This window comes from Haemaphysalis longicornis, unplaced genomic scaffold (assembly GCF_048455015.1).
Source record: "Haemaphysalis longicornis isolate Haplotype H1 unplaced genomic scaffold, Haemaphysalis longicornis Haplotype H1 scaffold_6, whole genome shotgun sequence".
NCBI classification, from domain to species: Eukaryota; Metazoa; Arthropoda; class Arachnida; order Ixodida; family Ixodidae; genus Haemaphysalis; species Haemaphysalis longicornis.
Genome location: NW_027526407.1, coordinates 192367630 through 192387095, shown reverse-complemented (window position 1 = coordinate 192387095; position 19466 = coordinate 192367630). Strand labels below are relative to the sequence as shown.

The following is a 19466-nucleotide window of genomic DNA, read 5'->3' as shown; positions in this document are numbered from 1 at the left end:
TGGTTGGAAAGCAAAGCTGTAAACGGCTACTACAACAGTTACCCATCCGACGCCACTTGAATTCACACACGTGGCTCTGCTAAGAGCCACGTGTCGTTTTGGCATTCTGCCTGCCGCTGCCTAAAATTCGCAGGGTCGGCGTCCCGAAAGCAGAAGCGTCTGCCATGGCCGGGCTATAGCGGCGGACGCCGACGCTGTAGCCGGTTCATGCGTCGGCAGAAAAAAAATACAGCAAGGAGCGTCATACGAAGGGTGAGACCGAGGAACATAGCCAACCTGTTGTGCTAGCACGCGGCTACATCGCTGCGTGACACAAGTGGGGACACCTAAACAAGTAAGCATATGAGCTTGATGATTCCCATTTATACCTATTTAAACTAGTCAATTTAGCAAATTTCAGAAATTAGAGAAAGCCTAGGGAACTCTCATAATCGCCATTGAATAGGACAAGTTGCTCCTTTTGCCTCTTGTATTGCCTGTTAAAACAAGTCCGAATTGGTATTCCCGAATTAGAAAAACGGAATCCCATTCGTGACAAGCATAAAAAACATTCAGCATTAAAGAACTTCCTCCCATTGTTAGTCAAGTTTTCTTGTACAATGCGCCGCAGGTCGTTTTAGGACATTGGGGCGCACAACTACTGTTCCATGTGTTTGGTATGATGAGAAAACTGAATTTTTCGAAACCTAATAATCGCAAATTATAATTGTGTACAGAAATAAAGTGATTTCAAAGGCCAACAACGAGTTAAAGAGATAAACTCAAAAGTCAGCTGATCTACGTGACCCCTTCAAATGTATTTATGGTATGTATGGGAAAGTATTCAAAATAACAACAGGTTTGAAATAAAGGAAAACAAAAGTATGTCAAAATTTGCATACCTCTACCTTTACAGTGACTACGTCAGTGGATCAACGTACTTTGCTGAGACAGCCTAAGCAACATTTACTACGCGCGACGTTGTTTGTTCACAACCGCTTTTTGTATATAAAGTAGATTACTTACCTTCGATAGGCACTGAGGGTTTTATAGTAGAACCGCTCGTAGCTGCGTGTTCCTGTGCTTGCAAGTCTAAAATGAGGGCAACGTGTATTACAATAACCTTATTTGTGGCTCTTCTTTTAGTCACTGTAGGTTCAAGCACCCAGTGAGTAATATACCGTTCTTTTCTTTTATGACGAAATATTTCTATTTTTACGACACCTTCATTTTACATCTCGTGATTTTTATATATGCTAAGCTCTTTCTTCATGCAAAACAACAAGTGATGTGTAGATCTAACAAGTAGTGCGGTATTAGTAATATATACCTTTTTATGTACTAACAACGCTCATTTCGAGCACAGGAAGGTCAAAGGAAAGCAAAAGTAGGTATTGTGCAAATTCATGACAAACGATTTACGTAAGTTTGAATCTGAACCTGACGGCGTCCTCTTAACCCGTTTTTAAACCCCTTAAGACAGCGCTAAAACGGGGGCGTTATTGTTGAAGCTGTACTGCACCAACTGTACAAACAGCAGATTTTATAGATATTATATTTAGTGAAGGATATTGGGTAATAGTTTGGTTGCACAATGACGCCGTGGAAAGAACCCGACTACCACAATTTTTTTTACGATGCGATCAGAAATGTGGGCATAAAGTACTTCCGGGGAGATCTGGTAGTGCTGAGGGTCAGCTCGTTGACAACGGGAAAAACTAGATTTAAGTAATCGTTAGAAAAATGAGTTGCCTATCTTTAGTTATTCCGAAAAATAACGACAACTTGATAGAGAAAAGTACTATAAAGATGTTTATTTTAGGATACATGGTAATTGCGCACCACACTATTCGTTACTAAATATAAGATCTATAAAACCTGCTCTTTTTTGTAGTCGGGTTCTTTGTAGGGTGTCATTTCTAACCACTTCCAATTGTTTGGGGTATTCGATTTTCTTTACGTGTCTTTAATAAATGTCAAACTACGTTTTTACTTTTCGGTGCTACAGAAAGGGAGAAGCGTAAAAACCCAAGTATATCGGTGTTGCGAACGGTTGCAAACTGTTCCAAAGACTTCCGGCACCACAAATCCTACAAAGGTGCTCCTTTCACGAAAGTAACAAAAAAACTTCAATTTTGTAAAAGTGCGGCGTAATTTACTTGTTCGCTTTGATCAACCCACCAGGTTTTAAACTCTAATGACAAACACTGGATGCAAATATGGTTATGAGCTTTCGGGACACGATAAAGTTTTATTTAGGTGCACAGTATAAAAACGGGTCTGATTTTTGGTTTGTTAAACAGAAGGTAACCTGCAGAAAAAACAAAATAAGCTTAAAATTTTAATGAGGACTGTTTTGTATCAGCGAATGTTGATTGTTAACATTATGTTTATGTGGCCGGTCCTCAAAGACATCTCTGCAATAACCTGAAATACGGAGGCAGCTGTGAATTAGCGCGAAAGTAAACCGTGAAAGTTAACCTGTCTTTTAATTGAAATTTATATTTGTTAGAAGTTGCGAATAGCAGCCGCACAACTTCCTTTGTTATTTATGCAGACGACAATTGTTCATTCTTCTCTGGCGATAACATTCGTCAACTGTTATTCACATACAATCTCACGATGACTGTGCTCCAAAAATGATCTGATGCCAACCAAATGCGAATAAATGAAACAAAATAACAGTCTTATTTCTCTGGAAGAAAAAGTCTTTTCGTCCTATATTGCGACTACATTCTATTCGGGAGATTCTATTCTGCATTCTATGCTACATTCTATGCCCTGAATTTTCTTGTCTTCTGCAAACGTGTCTTGACATAATCATGTAGACCACGTTACAAATAATTTCGCAATAACTACTGCAGTTATTGGTTGTCTCCGATATTCACCGATGTATTAAAAATCGCGACCGCATAATGCTGCCTGTAATCAAATTTAAATCATTCGCACTCTCTACGGAGTTGGAAAGTGTTCCTGTCTACATCAAATTTACGTACCTAAAGTTTCTTTGTCCAGAACACAACGTTAAACAAAAGAACCCAAACAAGAGCGTTTTCTTGGAAAGTGTTCTTAATAAAATCTGCAACTTTTACTATTATCGCTTGAGTATTTGGTTAAATATATGACCGTGGTAGCACAAAAGCAGAGTAAAATGTGCTGCTTTAAAATATAGTACGTTTAAGAGTGCGTCCCGCATTAATTTGTCTGTGAGCCACACGCCAACTGTGTTTATGTATTTGAAAAATAAATGTTCCCAGAGTACTATTTCAAAGACTTGGAAGCAAACAAGGTTTTGCCCTTAAAAGCATAAAACATAGCTTTAACCATTTAGATGCTAAATAAGCCTTTCGGTTTTTCAAGTAGCAACTGCTGAAATCATTTATTATCCTTATCGCGTGATTCTTTGTGGGTCCATTTTACGTGGCACCGTAGTATTATACACCTAAACAGTAAAGAAGGCCATTGGAATGACAATATTATCACCGTTGATACATGGGCGGAATACCAATGGCCCCAATATGCTATCCTAGGGCGTAACGCTTAACATTTGTTTCAACTGCTTACATAAGCATCCGTTAGTGGCAATGTGATTGGAACTACAAGACAAGACTTGATAGGATCAAAATCTTCAGCACTTCGCCTTTACCTATTCATTTTTTCTAGTAGAATGTTGGAAGTAATGCAGTGAATTCTTCTCTGAAATCTAGAAATATGGATTCATAACTGCGGATAGTGTTTTATACCGCTAAGAGCACTGAAACGTTCCAACGTGTCGTGTTTGCTTAGCCACGATTCTTAGCAGCCCAAATGCCACTGCTAACGTCTTTCGAGACTGATATCTAACATAGCAGAATGGTCTCTTGATAGAATAATTGGTAATTGAGCTGTGTCTTTTTTCCTAATGATCCAGTACAAGCAAGGAATCCTTAGTGTTTCCGTGACAATGAAAGGTTGTCCTAATCGTTACCTGAAGTTCTTAGTATGCAGTGCCAGACATGTTTCGATAAAAGCCTCCTACGCCCTCTTTGCTTCATTATCACTGTGAACTTCAATGCAATTGACGTTTCGCGCAGAATTTGTAAAACTATTCACGTGATCTATTGGTATGTATTCGTGTTATTATTCAAATTTCACAAAATTTTCATACTGCATTTAGGTGCAGATATAAAAATCTTAAATGTTGAGTCATGTCAGAGTTAATAACACCTGATTTTATAGGTGAATATTAAAAATTATGTGTGAATAAGTAAGAAGTGTGGTAGAGTACGGTGTATGCGAGTTGTTGATCTAATCTCAATAAAGCATGCATTTGCATTTGGTAGGCAGTCACACATCTAAGTATTCAAGTCACTGCTCATCAGCGTGTCGTTGTTGATGGTGACGTGTACAGAAAAATGCAAAAACGTGAGAAAAGCTGATTCGTCTCCATGAGGCGGGCGACACAATAACAGACATAGAATTTTAAGAGTGTTTCGGACCCAATAGTCCGCCTCCATGGTCCGGCTTACCGCCCCGTTAGCAGCTGATGGGAAAAAGACTAGGGCGAAGCTCTTTTCAACCATTAAATCTCAATCAGTGCACTGCCGAGTCATCTTGGCTCTGTTTACTTTATTGCACTACAAATATACTGTAAACAATATACTCATCACGTAACAGAATTCCCTGCAGGGGGCATCTGCTAGAGCAGGTGTTTGCGTGTACTGTTCGACACGTTGGACCCCGAGCACCCACGTTTACCCGCGCGTGGCAGCGGCGTGACCGACAAAAAGCGGGTCCTGGTGGGTCAACCGACGCCTAGTGCTTGGACCGTTAGGGCCCCTTGACAAAAGCAACACACTACTTTGTCCTCGGCATCTCGTGGATGGCACCTCCGGTCTGACCCGCCCAGGGGGAATCATCGTTTTAAATCATCGCTTTAAAGGCCAACTAATGGCCCACGTAATACCCACGTGTAAGTCGATATAATTTCAGCGACACTGACTAAAACTACCGTACGTCGCGTGCTTTTTATATGGGACTCCGTCGGTTAGGTTTGCAAATTATGAAGACACGGTGATGTGCTGGGACCACTTTGTAGAGCAGGTTAAGGCTCGTTTCGGATATTTTGTTGCTAAGAAAAGAGGGTGGATGAAACACTACTTCTGAGGGCTCGGCTCTAGGAATAGCAAGAAACCTATTTTGAATGAGTGCTGAAGCTCTGCAGCAGCGTGGATTTTCATATGTCTTTGTAAGACACGGCAAGCAATCTTGAAAAGGCATTTCAGACGATGCCTACAACACGTATATTGACTGAGAGAATTTATAGAGGCCTTCAGGTGCTATCTCACAATTTAGGCAATTTGAAGTCCTGAAGGTGTGTCGCAAAACACAAAAGATTAGTCAGTCTCCCATTGTGACCGCGATCTGAAGCTGTATCTTTGTAACAAAGGATACATGCTCGAAACCATCAGAGGCATTGTGCGTGAAGACTTCTGGCGCCATCAGAAGGCCGCACGCCCGGATTGCGGTGCGCATACAAGGGACGTGCATGAAAAATACTACTAGAACAATCACTCACCTCTAAGCTCTCGCGGTGGGATGTAGATTTTCCTGTGTTCCGCGACTTCCAACACTTCCCCTCCTAACACTTCCCCTCCTAAAGCCTTGTAAACCGCAACAGCAGGTCTTGATTTGGCAACTGCGACCGAGACACTCCCACCGAGAAAAATCCCGAATGCCTGGTTTCTTATCGCTTTGGGGTAATAGGCACATTTAGATATATTTTCGTCTACCCCGACCAGGTCGCCGATATTACCCGCTGTCACCTTGGCCTCTACCAACTCCGACTATTACTGCAATGGTCTCTGCTTGCCTTCGGGGCGTTCTGCGCGAAACCTCATCCACGCATCCCAACCTCCGCGCTCTAGGTTCTCATGCTTCGACCGGAGAATAACACAGCCTGTCAGCCACCGTCGACTGTAGCCACAAAAAACTATTCTCCGCCGACGAAAGAGTAGTTGGTACGGCCCACGGGGGTGAGGTATTGGATGACGTATTGGATGACGCGGTTCTTTCAGGACTGCGCCGGGTTGGCGCCAGTGGTGGCACCATACGCTACTCTTAACTGATTAGGCGCTTTTTACGTTGCTGTTACGATGTCCTGCCCTAAAAAGCGCATTGTCGTTCCTCGCTGCTCTTTTCCCATCGAATATTGGTGTTCTGCACTGTTGCAGATAAAAAACTCAGATCAACCAACACTGATGCCATGTCGGTTGAAGCTCGGCCACAACGATGAATACGTGACACGTGCGGTGGCTCTTTCACGAAAACAGCCACCGAACCTATTCCCAATGTGCGCGGCAGTGATTCGGTTAATTTGGCCCCTGTAGCTCGAGCTTTTGTGTACTACCCACCTGGCTAAGAGAAGAGCCTACGACAGATCACGGCACGCAAGCTGGGCGGTGTTCTTGAGGTCGGGTGTGACGATGCCTGGCGCGCGTCACGAGGTGCAAGCTCAAGCGCGCTTGCTTGGTTTTTCTATGTTATTTCGAGTCCTTGCCTTGCCACTAGCTCGAGCGCAAGCCTGGATGACGCCGCGTGCTCCACGCACGCTAATTCGCACGCGGTATTTTTTTGGCATTTCATTTTATATGAACGAGGCAACCCAGGGCATAAACACATCTGCTGTTAAAGGCGTGTGCCATCGAGGTTGTGGTTTCATGCACTTCTGACGATTTGAAAATAACTTTTAAACTCTCCTCGAACCATGACTACGGCATTTTCGTGATTACAGCTCGATACGTCGTCATTCCTATTGTTATCTTCCGAATGGCGAATGCTAGCGAAGCCCTTTTTATTCATCATAAAATGGCCGGAATCACAGAAGAGATTCTTTTTTTCTCATTCTTCCCGAAACGTGTTCAGCATTTGGACCATTTTGATGCCAGAATATGTGGAACATTACGTAATCCTAGGATTACTTAAATATTTAGGCGATAATAATGTGGTTTAATTATTTATTGGTCACTTCAAAAGGTTGTTGTGAGGCATCGGTTTTAAATGAATACTTTATTCCCTCCGTGAATTACACATTGGCAGTAAACTATCTCATAGTAAACACAAAGTGGCTTCACTACAAATAGGCGGGGTCCCGGCAAATATTGTTCAACTATATTTATATTTTTATCACTTTGCTTGTTCGAGCTACTCGAGTTAAATTTGTTTTATTAAATTCCTTATACAATGATTTGCAACAATGCCACACTTGTGATGAATGCCATTTTTGGGGTTTTAACCACAACTAACGCTCTATTTCAGTGACACCTGCCGCTACCAAGAGGTGAGTATTTTTAACATTTCTTAAACCATAATTTTTTAAAACAGCAAATAGATATATTTGGTTACGACTAAATGTACACTATGGTGTTGCTCATTAAAATAAATACATCAAGTTATTCACGTTGAACCAGCCTTGCCAACAACATAAAGCTTTTAGGCCGATAAAACCACGCGCAAGAATAATAGCGGATATTTGTGGTACTCACTTTTAAAAATGTTTCCAAAGGGTGTTTTTGTGACCTGTCAATTTTCTAATTGAAAGAAAATACTGCTCCGCAATAGGAAATAAAATACTGCTCCGCAGTAGGTTTTCACAAGCGACGCTAATCGAAACAGCCCTAATATTTTGGCAGAGCGTATAGGGCCAGGTATTTACGCTGGGTTATTTTCACTTGGCTTTTCTGATCTAAAAAAAATAATCGCATTGCGTTAGTTGCATCTTAGCCTCGTAAAAATTTTTTGGAATGCCCTCGGTTTATCCCCTCCTTATCTTAGCTTCGTAGAGTCTATGCATGGAGGCTATCCAAGAGGACATGCGCGCCCAACCATACAGACCCATCTCTTCACCGGCCACATGTCATAAATGTTCTCTGTCGCGTGACCCCAGGCTAAGACACACGAATAAGACAAACCGATACTACTGAGTCCTGTACAAGCTGGAGATGTGTCCTCTATTCATTTCTTCGTACAGATTTCGGAGAAGTCTGGAGGAATGGCCACGACAGATTGCCTGATAAGTGCGAGGCAGGCATCACCTAGGTTTCTTTAGAGGGGTTGAATCCAATTCTTCAGTAAGGTTTGAGCAGTTTCCAAGAGGGATGTGGTCCCAGGCCAATACCAGAAAGGGGTTTGCCAAGTATACTGTGGATTTGTAGAAGACGAAGTTGAGGTATTGACTGGCCATTGTCCTGGCACTACGAAAGCTGGATGTATCAATTACATCTCCAATCATAATTTCAGATTCTTTTTCTGTATGCTTACCGATTTCTACCCCTCAAGACACTCCCCTTCTGCGGACGTTTCGGTTACTCCTGCCAGCTCACGTCACTGAAATTAACCTTCATTGGGTTCCTGGTCATGCGGGGATCACACTCAACAAGACTGCTGACTCTCTAGCAAAGATTGCACTTTCTGGGCCTGTAGTAGACGTTGTAGAGCCGACACCTTTAATAACCGCTGCTAGGTACCGTAGGATGCTGAAACTCCAAGAACAGCCAGAATCACTTTTATTGTCACGAAGAGATTTTAATCACCTTAAATTCTCATGGAAACCTGAATGGTGCCCTTCACGCAACTTGAGAGATGACTACTGCAGCCCTATGCTGTCGAGTACCCCAGTTAAATAGGTACTTACACAGGTATCGTGTGGCCCCGACAGTTCTGTGCAGCTATTGCAACGAAGACGAGTCTGTTTAACACTACCTCTTGCCATGTCGACGTTTTTCACGCCTGAGACGTCAGTCCCTGTAGGGGCCGCTTTACATTTTGGGGATATCCCTAACGTGCCGGCTATACTATCATTCGGGGCAGCAGAAACGGCGTTCTGCTGCCGGGATGTATGCTCTGCCCTCCTGCGCTACATTGGAAATTCCAATAGATTCACTTTATGATTATGATTGGTCACCGTCGCCTCGATTTTCCCGTTCTTTTCTTCAAACCTCTTTCCAACCAGGTTAAATTATCTTTTCTAAGCGTATCGTGATTAGATAAAAATTCTATTTATTTTAACTATCCTCAGTTGATTGCTCGATCCCCTGATGGGGTATGTGCCATATATAAAAGCGCAACAACAACAGCAAAAACGACTGTGATGTCAGCTTTCCGATCATTTCGCTCGGCTGCTTCTTCTTCTTATCGTGGTAAATATAATCACTTTCTCCATCAATATGGTAAAGATGCTGGGCAAGAGTGACCGAGATCATGTGGGCCCAAATAAATTCGGCGTTATGCGTCGGAGTAGAAGAATCGCTGGTTTGCCTTTTAAGCCAACTGAAAGGGCGTCCCATAGCGGAGGAAACTCTACCCCGGGGATTGTAAACGGTTTGATTCACACGCAACTACGCATGTTTTTTTAGAGAAATGACGAAGTCGAAGATTGGCTTAAGCATTATGGAAGGGTGAGAATACAATCACTGTGACACACCAGGGCAACTAGCCATTGTAGTGTATTATCTCGGTGGAACGGCCATGCTGTGGCAACAAAACCATGCACCCACCCTAACCAAATGGGCGCTCTTTTCGAGGAGCTGACGAAATGGATTGGAGACTCCACTTCATGGAGAAAGAAGTCGAAACAGACGTTCGCGCAGCGAGATGATGTGCTAGGTGACACTTGTATGACATATATACAATAAGTCCTAAAATTCTACACTCTCGTAAAGCTGTCGGGAATGGAGTGCAAGATAAGCCATTTTTAAAAGGCATAGCGGAAGACATCTATAAACTCTTGGCTGCACAGCAAATCCTTTCTTCCACAGCGGATGTGGCCAACCATTACCACATACTTCCGGGTCTCAAGCTTCTGCGTATTTGCCCAAAATGTCGATGTCTTTCCAAAGTAGACACTGTTACCAGATTGGGCACTGGTCCTCCGAAGGACCGTGCATGTCTGGTTTGGGGTAATATAACAGAACTAGAAGACGAAGGTAAAAGACATACCGCCGGTACGCTTGGCTGAGACACCTTCAGAACCGAGTTTGCTGTATTGGAGTACGCAAGGTACGGCGTCATTCGGGGTATGAAGTTTTTCCAAGACCTTGGGGAAAAGTTGGATTGCGGTGCTGGAGAGATGTCATTGCAAAGTAGCCTACAACAAGGATTGAACGAAAACGAGCAAATGTGCGTTCGATACTTCTGATGGGCACTTTTGTCTCCTAGGTTATCCATGTTCATTTCCGTGACGTCTAGCCGTATGAGCCAGTGGAGCTCCAGTGTGGCGTATATAGTACATAGCTAGACAAATGTTTTCGTGCCTCGCGCCTTAGTTTATCAGGGAATAGGTGGACAGTGAACACAATTTGGAAACCCGTTATTTTTCTTGTGACCCCACGCTCGCCGTATATGGTGAACATTTAGACATCTCTATAAATGCCATTCTACTGTCTCCCCCTGTGACAACTGTGGTCCGGATATCAGCCAGTCATACAAATGGTCAACCAGTGGACACATTCTAAGCAACGGCACGCGTTGCAAGTATTGCAGGATCGGCGCGCTTCGGTGTTTAATTTTGTGCAATGTAAATCTACTCCTCCGCCTCCGGAGTCACGGACTCAACAACAAACTTACACCGGAGATGCAACACACATCCGCCAGAAGCCTTGCCGCATGTTTCCGCCTTATTTCCCAGCTCTAAAATCAGCAAAATGAGGCAATGGTCTATAAAAGTGTCATCCATGAATGTCCCAGCCCATTAGGCTGCTCCTTTATTACGGGTCACAAGCAACGCCGACACTTGGCAAGTACACGTTCATTAACTTATACTTAACAATGTGACGAAGAAGGACGCTTGCCTACTTCCGGGAATTGATGGTGCCTATAATTGTCGTCTTTCTGACTCCTACTTTTCCCGTTTAGGCCTTCAATGTAGCAATTGGGAGATTCCTATGCACTCGGAAGACCGAGAATACACCTTCTTTGACACCAGATTGCTTGTTGGAAGTGATAATGGTGTCCTTAGGCTTGTTTAATGCGTCTACGTCATTTGAGCGAATAAGGGATACTGTCCAGCGGTGGTTTAAACGGGAAATCTGCTTGTGGTATACAAATGCACTCATACGCTTCTAAAGGACGTTCGATGAGCACAAACAGCTACCTTATCTTTTCCTGCAGCGGATCGCCCAGACTGTCGTGGTCCAAAACTAGAAGAGTGCCACTACGAGCAGCGCAAGGTGTTTCTGTTCATCTTTCTTAACCACTGTAGAATCAGTCCCCATCCAAAAAGATTGCTGCGGTTCGTGATACTCCAAAGACCCGAACACTGAAAGTCATTTGCGGCTTTCTTGGACTGTGATCCTACTTACGTCGGTTCATCAAAGACTCAGCCAAGATCGCCTCTTCCCTCACAGCTCTTGATCGCATAGACACTCCCTTTTATTCTCTATTCTTTATTCTTTATTCAACATATACCTACCGCGCCCGAAGGCGTTATAGCAGGGGGGTTACAGGTTCGAAAAAAACAAGTTTTCATTCACAGCAGACACTTGTACATTTGAGAGCTCATTCCACTCATGTATCGTTTTGACAAAAAATGAATTTGCAAAAATTGATTTTTGCAAATTCATTTCTTTGACTCTTGAAGGCAGCTCGTCTACCTGTCGGCTGGCTGACATCATCGGATGTGAACAAGCTGTCCTGAAGACATCTTGCTGACATCCGATCACATTTCGTGCAGTGTTGACCCTACGGCCGTGTTGAGATACACAAATATTTTAGCGTCATAGTGGTCGGTGCTTTGTTGGTGCAGCCGCTGCGTGGTGTGCAAAATGTTGTCGCCAATACAAGTTGTGTTCTTACGAAGCAGGAGTGCATTGGCACTGTAGCGAAGCTAGGAGGCCTTGCGATGATTTTCGCAAATCAAATGTTCCGGCCCTACGTTTATGGACGTAATTTTATTTTAGTAAATGGCCACAACTAACTTTCTGGCTTGTCGGATTACGCAATCCCTCTAGTACACTCTCTGTATGTTCTTACGGTCTAAGGAATTCAATTTCATCGATGTCTACAACAGCGTGTACCGCCACACAGACGCTTACTTAATAAACCCTGAGCCAAGAATCCCACAGTTATTTTTCGAGGGCTTTGCAAACGGTGCTTGAGCCTACGCCACCTTTGAAAAAGTAGAAACTGAGATGCTTAGACCGTTTCCAAAATGGGTAGCAGGCAGTCACTAGATAATTATACGTGTTCATTATCAAGAAGACATGCGCAAGCGGCTTTTTTCCATCTGCTTCAAATTGTGAGGTGGCACACGTTTTGTGAACTTCCTTAAACTGCGCCTAGGTTCGCCCCGTTTGGTAACAAGATAACCCGGCCCCAAATTCTCTGCGGATATTGTCGATGAGCTGCTTCGTCTCTGTGTTTTACAGCACCGGCACAGAGCGCCATTGGACAAGGGATCCAATGTCGCGAAAGTGCCAATACAAGTACGCTGGCATATAAGTTCGCCATGTAAGTATTATCGAAGTACAAGAATAGGGACGCTGCGTTATCTTTCATCACATAAGCTTAGAATAACGCTAAGCGCGTAGTTATGGCTACGCAGCTTATTTTCTTCTCCACATGGGGCTAAGAAGCAGCTTCCTCAGCAAACTCTGCACTTTTCTCACAACCAAGATGCTGTCATAGCGAACACTAGGTTCCCTGTGATGTTCGACTATGGTCAGTGAAGTATCAGGTGGAGGTCAAGACACGATATGACTGACGCTATGCGCCAGCTTCACACTTCACCGGGGACTGGAAGGATGTCGACGGCACTACGCAAACATGGTTTGTTTCAAAAGTTTTGATCAATAAACAGCAGCCCTTTCCTGTGCGCAAGTTTTGGTGACGTTTACGATAAAAGCGCCTTGAGCCTTGCAGGAACAGCAATTTTTCAATATCATTCTGCAATGGCGAAAGACCGTCATTCCTGCACCACTAAAGTAGTTCAGGTTGCCCGCCATAAGCCTTGTCACCCAAGATAACTTCAACTGGCTGGGCAATCTCCCTCTCGCCCTTGGCGAGTCTTACAGAGCTGTTTATAGGAGACATGTGGTCCCGGGCCAATGTCGCTAAGTAATTAGACCAGCCCTCTTTAGATGTGTATAAAAGAAGGTTCAGGTTGTTACTAGGCAAGCCGCTTCCCGATCTGCTCGCTCGGCTGCTCCTGCATTTCAGCGCAGCAAATAAAACCATTTTAACTGTCAATGCCGCATGAATACGTACGTTTATTATCATGCTCCTTCTCATTGAAAACCTCTTTTAGCTAAATCCTATTCCAGGACTGTACCCCTCGACCGGGGGATGAAGCCACGGTGGTTAGATGGAATATGCCATGTGGTGCAACTCATCAATGTAAATTACGACTAGGTAGTTGCTACTGGGCAGCCCACGAGGACGCTCTTATTTCTTAATTGTAGATGTCATAGACACAACAATTTTCCTTGTTACCATGGTTCAACTTCATTTTGTCACCTCTTAAGAATACAGTATACTCCGTGATGGTGTAATAATGATGCTGTTTTGCGTATTCACTCTCGGTCGGAATGTATTTAGACTGCCTACGCTGTTTTGTCTTTAATTGTACAGTATCATCCCCATTACGTGACGCGCAAGCATTTTGCAATATTTGCGTCGCCGTTCACGCTTATGTTCTGCGTGTATGCTGGTGCTTCTGTCAAACATATCATTTAGGTTTCACTGTTATCGCCCGCTTAGGAGAGATTCTTTTTTGTGGTTTACTAAAGCTGAGTCTTTTTGTTAGTTCTTTTACTAAATTAAGTGTCCTAAATTGTGGAGCCTTGTTTTTTCGGTCACTAGCCTCACCAAGGCATGCCCATGACACCAGACCCTGATAGTATTTCAGATCTAATCTTTTTTCAAGGAATCGGGACGAGGGTAAAGCGCTATCCGCCCAACGCTGGAGCTCAAGTCTGACAACGGCATTCGACTAACGCCCGTGGTACCATTTTGAGCACGCAAACTACAAGTAAATATAGGGGTCAACTAATGCGCAGTGTCTTTTCCTGTGCCAAGCATATCACATTTGGCCCCAAAGTTTCCTACCATTCAAACATCACCTGAATTTTTTTTCCACGGTGTGGTTCTGTAACATCACGTAGTTCACGGACACCGTAGTCTATCCAACTATGTGTACGGCCTATCCGTGCCCGTTGAGTGGGTCACAATTCATCATCATCAGCCTAATCTGGTCCACTGCAGGACGAAGGAATCTCCCATTAACCTCAAACTGTTCCTGTCCTGCGGTGCTTCGGTGAGCAGTTCACCCTTAAATTTTCTTATGTTATTCCTCCATCAACTTATTGGCATTCTCCTTCTTCTGCACCAATCTCACAATTATATTTCTTCACATCCACAGAAAGAAATTAGCATCAACCGAATTTCCACGAAAAAAATACCTTCACTTTGGCCACTCAGGGCGATTGCTTTATTATATATATATTATATATATCCAGTATTATATATAGTATTATATATATATCCATTTGAATGTTGCGCTACTTTTTGGTGCTCTTTGAGGGGCTCTGAATTAAACGTTTGCTTAGCTACCTAGGTTTTCGCAACTGCCCCCAGCTCTCTTTACAACGTTGTGAACTCTGTCGAGGCATTTTTCCCCGAACATTAGCTCGAGTGTCACCTCCTAGCTCCTGTGTCGTCTCACTGTTTTCGCGATTCTACATACTAAGTCAAGATCGTCACTTTCTAAACACCCCTTCAAACACTCAGCCGGTGATTCTTTTTTTATCACAACAACCCACGTATCCGTGTGAAAATGTAAAATGGCTGTCGTATTCTACTTTCTTTCTGCTCAGGCTGTTCTTTCTTGTTATACATTCCCAAACCATCTTTAGCGTCCTTTTAAAAAATTAACTTCAGATAACTTATACTAATACATTTACTGATAAACTCTATATAAATGTTTTTACAGCGACAATGTCAACCATCATTTGTAATGAATTGAGCACGAATTTTTAGTTACCCTTCACAATCTTCTCATGCTTCTTAAAAGGATGTGCATTATAGAGATCAGCTGCAAATATTGTCCTCTCGGTATTATGAACACCACCAGGCCTCTCAACCCCTTATTTGTCTATTTTTCTCATTCAGGGTCAGTGGTAACGCATCATTACCGATCCGAATATAAATTTTTCTAAAAATCTTGGGGATGTAGGTTTAGATTCATTCACAGAGGGATGTTTTTCTTCTGTTTTGTTATCGTGCTTCATAATTTCTACGTTAAAGGCAAAGACTCAAACAATCTTTCTTTATCCGTTACGGGGTGATCGGCAGTACTAGCTTACATTCCCTAATAATTAAAACGTATTGAATGGCAGTATAAAATCGCATACGATTACTATACACCCTACAAACCCTTCGAACCCTATACACCAATGTTTGCAGCGTAAACTTCAGTCTTCTCAGTCACGGCGCATAAATGCTCCGCATGCAGAGCTATTGGCGGTATCAGCGAACGTGCGGTGGCGCTGGCTACTGTGCCGTTATCGCGTTGCGCGTCACCGCCGGCGAGCATTTGGTTGCGAATAGTGTTTGAACATCCCGCGCAGCTGTCACGTGGTTCTGATGACCCATGCATGGTGGATGACGCCAAAGCACCAATATACGTGCATCACGCGGCGCGGTCGTGGCATGTTTGTTATTTCTCGTTATCTCGTAGTGCGTAGCCTGCGATTAACCTTCATCAATTCACCACAAGCCTTCCCACTCACACCTTCGCCCCGAATTCTACCTCTGTTTTCCTTCTGTGTTTCGTCTTTCCTTCGTTCGCTTAATTACCGCCACAGCAACCCCATGAAACAGCACTAGCGGACGCTTAATTGATGCGCCTTCAAACAAATTCAGCAGATTAGAAAACTGTGGGAGTTGGTAGCGTTTGTTCTTGGTGTTCAAAGCGCTCACAAAACAGGGAACAAGACACAAAAAGAGACTGCATGGCGCTAACTCCGTCTCTTGTGTACGCATCATCTAAATAATTGCGATACAATATTTAAAGGTTTCCTTGATGAGTTTTATCTGCGGTGAGAGAAAGGCATCACGTGAGACGTAGTCAGGTTTTATTGGTACGTCAGTTCAATAAACCAGTAGCTGCGATTGGGCGTGGTGCCGTCTCTCTTGCTTTCTTCACCCTTATTTTTTAAGCGTTTTGAAGACCAAGATAAAGGTAAGTTTATGTCACCAAGAATGATTCAGCCGTTAGTTGCATCTTAGCCTCAGCCGTAAGTGCTTCCTCGAAGGTCAAAGGCAGAATAACCACGCAGCAGGCCGCAGGTTGAACTTACACGGCGTTCGACGGGTGAATAGCGCAACCGCGAGAATGCTTTTCACATTTCATCGTTTGCCTGGGGAGGCCAGGACGCGTTTCTGGCCGATAAAAGTGGTCCCTGGCGGGGAAAGATTGTCTAATACGGGATCCGGAGATTTCGGTGTCGGACATTTAGGTGCAGAACGTTTCGGTACGGACATTTCTGTGCACGGGCATTTTGGTGCACGACGTCTTGGCTCAGACATTTTGAGTCACGGGATGTCCGAGGCATTCTTTGAACATTTTAGCTGTAATATTGTAATTGCGTGACTTGATATGATTTTACGTTCGAGACATGTGCTTGCGCCACCGTGCGTGGAAACGAACGCTAAACCCTGGCGGAGCGTTGCCACGTAAAACCCAATTTCTGTAGTAGATGGTAAAAATTAACGTGAAGTTGCATCCGTTCAACTTTTTTCTTAACATTCATGTGAGCAACCCTACTACTTTAGGTGTTACCAAAGCGCTTTGCTTTCACTTCACCCAACGGTGCAAGACGCTGCTACTTTTAGTCCATACTCCCCTCCTCCTCCCTCCCGCCCCTCCCCCCCCCCAGCAAAACATTCGCAAAAAAAAACAGAAAACCGAGGTAGATTAAGGGCGTGTGCATTCCGTTTTAATTATTTTCTTAATCAATCTCCTATTCGTTGCATTCAGTGTCGGTTCTGCTTAAAACTAACCAACCAACGATCGCTCTACCCGTGGCGTTACTTAGGGGAGGGAAGGCTGAGCAACGCCGGCTACCAGCCCCCTTGGTAGAGAGAGAGGGGTGTCACTTGTGGTTCACCATTGCGTCAACTGGACTTCAAAAACTTGACGACGACTGTTGCCGCTCTCGTCACACTAGCCTATTCAATTTTTTGCTCCTTATAATGGGAGAAAGCAAAGTATGCCTCGGGTGTCCATGATATGCGCGACTGAAGGCGAAGAAAGAGCAATTCCTGGAGCGCATCGGTATGACCGTGACGCGCGGAAGGGCGTAGCCAGCAAACGATAGTGGCCATTGTGTTCTCAGCGGCTTTTTGTTGCACATTATAGAGGTTTCGGGAGCTCCTGGTGAATGTAAAGCTTTTTCCTGTATTACTGCGGTGAGGCTTCGGAGACCGTGAACTCCGCCACGCCTGTAGGATTTTCAGGGGAAACCGAAAATAATGACTGAAAAAGAAATCTGGTCGAGATTGGAGCGTGCAGGCGGGGAGGGGGGGCGTGTCGCTAGGACAAAGAATGTGGGGAATGTAGGCACGTAAACATAAAACGAAGGTTGGTTTTCCCAAACAGACTGGGTGGTATTTGTATTCACAACCCGTACGCGCTTAATCGGCATTAAGGAGATATAGAAGCTGCGGCTGTTTTCAAAAAGGCCCATTCTTCCCCCATGACAATATCCTAGACCAGTGTTCGCAAATTCATTATAGCAAGGCAGGCCAGCCTACGTAATATCCTTCATAAGGTTTTCTGCATTCTGGGGGGCTATCTAATGTTTGTTACGTTTTGGATATTGAGAGTGTGCATGTAATTTATGTAATTTGAGGGTGTGTAATTTAAAAATAAATACCAAAAAGCGTTGGACCACTGTAAACACGGGTAATTGTCTAGCTAAAAAATAGCGAGTATAAATTAACAACCTGTCGTAAATAAAAAAAACGTGTGCTAAAGAATTCAATCGGCTGCATAACAGGTGTCCCCAGGAATAGGTATTAAACAAAACTATATAAATCTAGAATTTCTGAACATACCTGGCAAAGATCAAACATAGATCAATAAAAAAATAAATTCACTGCTCCAGATTGTTGCCCATAACCCACGTTAAGGGGGATATAAAAATATAACGGCTGTCGCAAACAGGCAAGTACCGGATAATTTGGTCGCCGGAAAGTTTGCCCACCTAAATGCCCGTGCACCGAAACATCCGTACACCGATATGTCCGTACACCGAAATTTCCGCACCGAAACATCCTGCACCGAAATGTCCTATAGCCGTCTGGAGTTTGTCCGGTGCTCGCTGAAAAAATTCGCCTAGGAGATTTCCTCTTGATTAGTTTAATCTCCAGATTATCTGCTACTGGCGGTGTTCATATTCGTATAATATACGTCGTTCGATGTGAGTTTTAAATTTCTCACTTAATTTCGCCCCAGGATTATCCGACACTACATTTTATATTTAAAAACCCATTTGTAACGTTAATGTAACGACACGTTCCAATTTTCGAATTGGAACTGGAACGCGTTCCTTTCGCAATAAAGGAACTTGTAACGGGAACTCGTTTCAAAATTGGGAAGAAACGAGGAACGAGCTTTCGTTCCTATTTTAGAAGAACGTGGAAAACAACAGTTATTGGTTATCACTGAAGGTACGGGATTTGCAACATACGGCATTGAAGAACATTCTCAGTATACCAGAGCTACTCAGAAATGCTATATTTCTGATTTGTAGTACTCCCAATGTGATCGCGACCGGTAAACCATTTTCGTTATTGCGGGACCTGTGTGTTTTATGAGAGCCATATTTTTGATTTGCCAAACAACTTTAATGCCGGTATTTTTTCTTGAAGAGTTCTTTAAACAATTGAAACGTGCGAACTGCTTTCGCTTTCCCGGTTTAAAACAATTTTTGCGATGGCATGTGCGGCCAAAACAAATTTACGCAACTGAATACATTCCAACTTACGGGAATGGTGTACGCGTATACGTTCGAAGTGTTAACACCATTGTGACTACGCCTACGCAATGTACGCGCTGTTACAACGAAGAAAATTATCGGTACGTAAGTCTGCTTGGGGGCTTTATTTTGATTGCGAGAGTATGCCTAAATAATTTTTTTATTGCTACGTCAACATTGCATTCTTTTTTTGTTTTTTTTTGTCCCTGTGCAAAACGCTTCAAATGACTTATTTCCTACTACAGTGTCTTTTTGTCCCTCTTTTTGCTGCTGCTTTTTCGCCTCACTGCGAAAACAATATGAACAAGCAGGTTGTCACGTGACTCAGCTTTCTTCAAGATATAGTTTTGTGCAGCTTGTGTGCATCTGTTTCAGTCGCGTGTCTTTGCGTTCAAGTGAAATTCGGCACACACTTGTTGAAAACTTTCACTTTTTCTCTTCTCAGTGTTGTTCATTTTGTGAAGTAGGTAGATT

The 19466-nt window shown here is 43.4% G+C and overlaps 1 long non-coding RNA gene across 1 annotated transcript in view; it reads left to right on the top strand.

The window, feature by feature from the left end:
• Positions 1 to 1019: 1019 nt before the first annotated feature.
• LOC144142135 (uncharacterized) overlaps positions 1020 to 19466 on the top strand; it is a 35394-nt gene continuing 16947 nt past the window's right edge. Inside the window, exons 1-2 of the long non-coding RNA XR_013316854.1 lie at positions 1020 to 1147; positions 7276 to 7297. This is a non-coding gene — a long non-coding RNA (uncharacterized LOC144142135). The remainder of the gene's footprint in view (positions 1148 to 7275; positions 7298 to 19466) is intronic.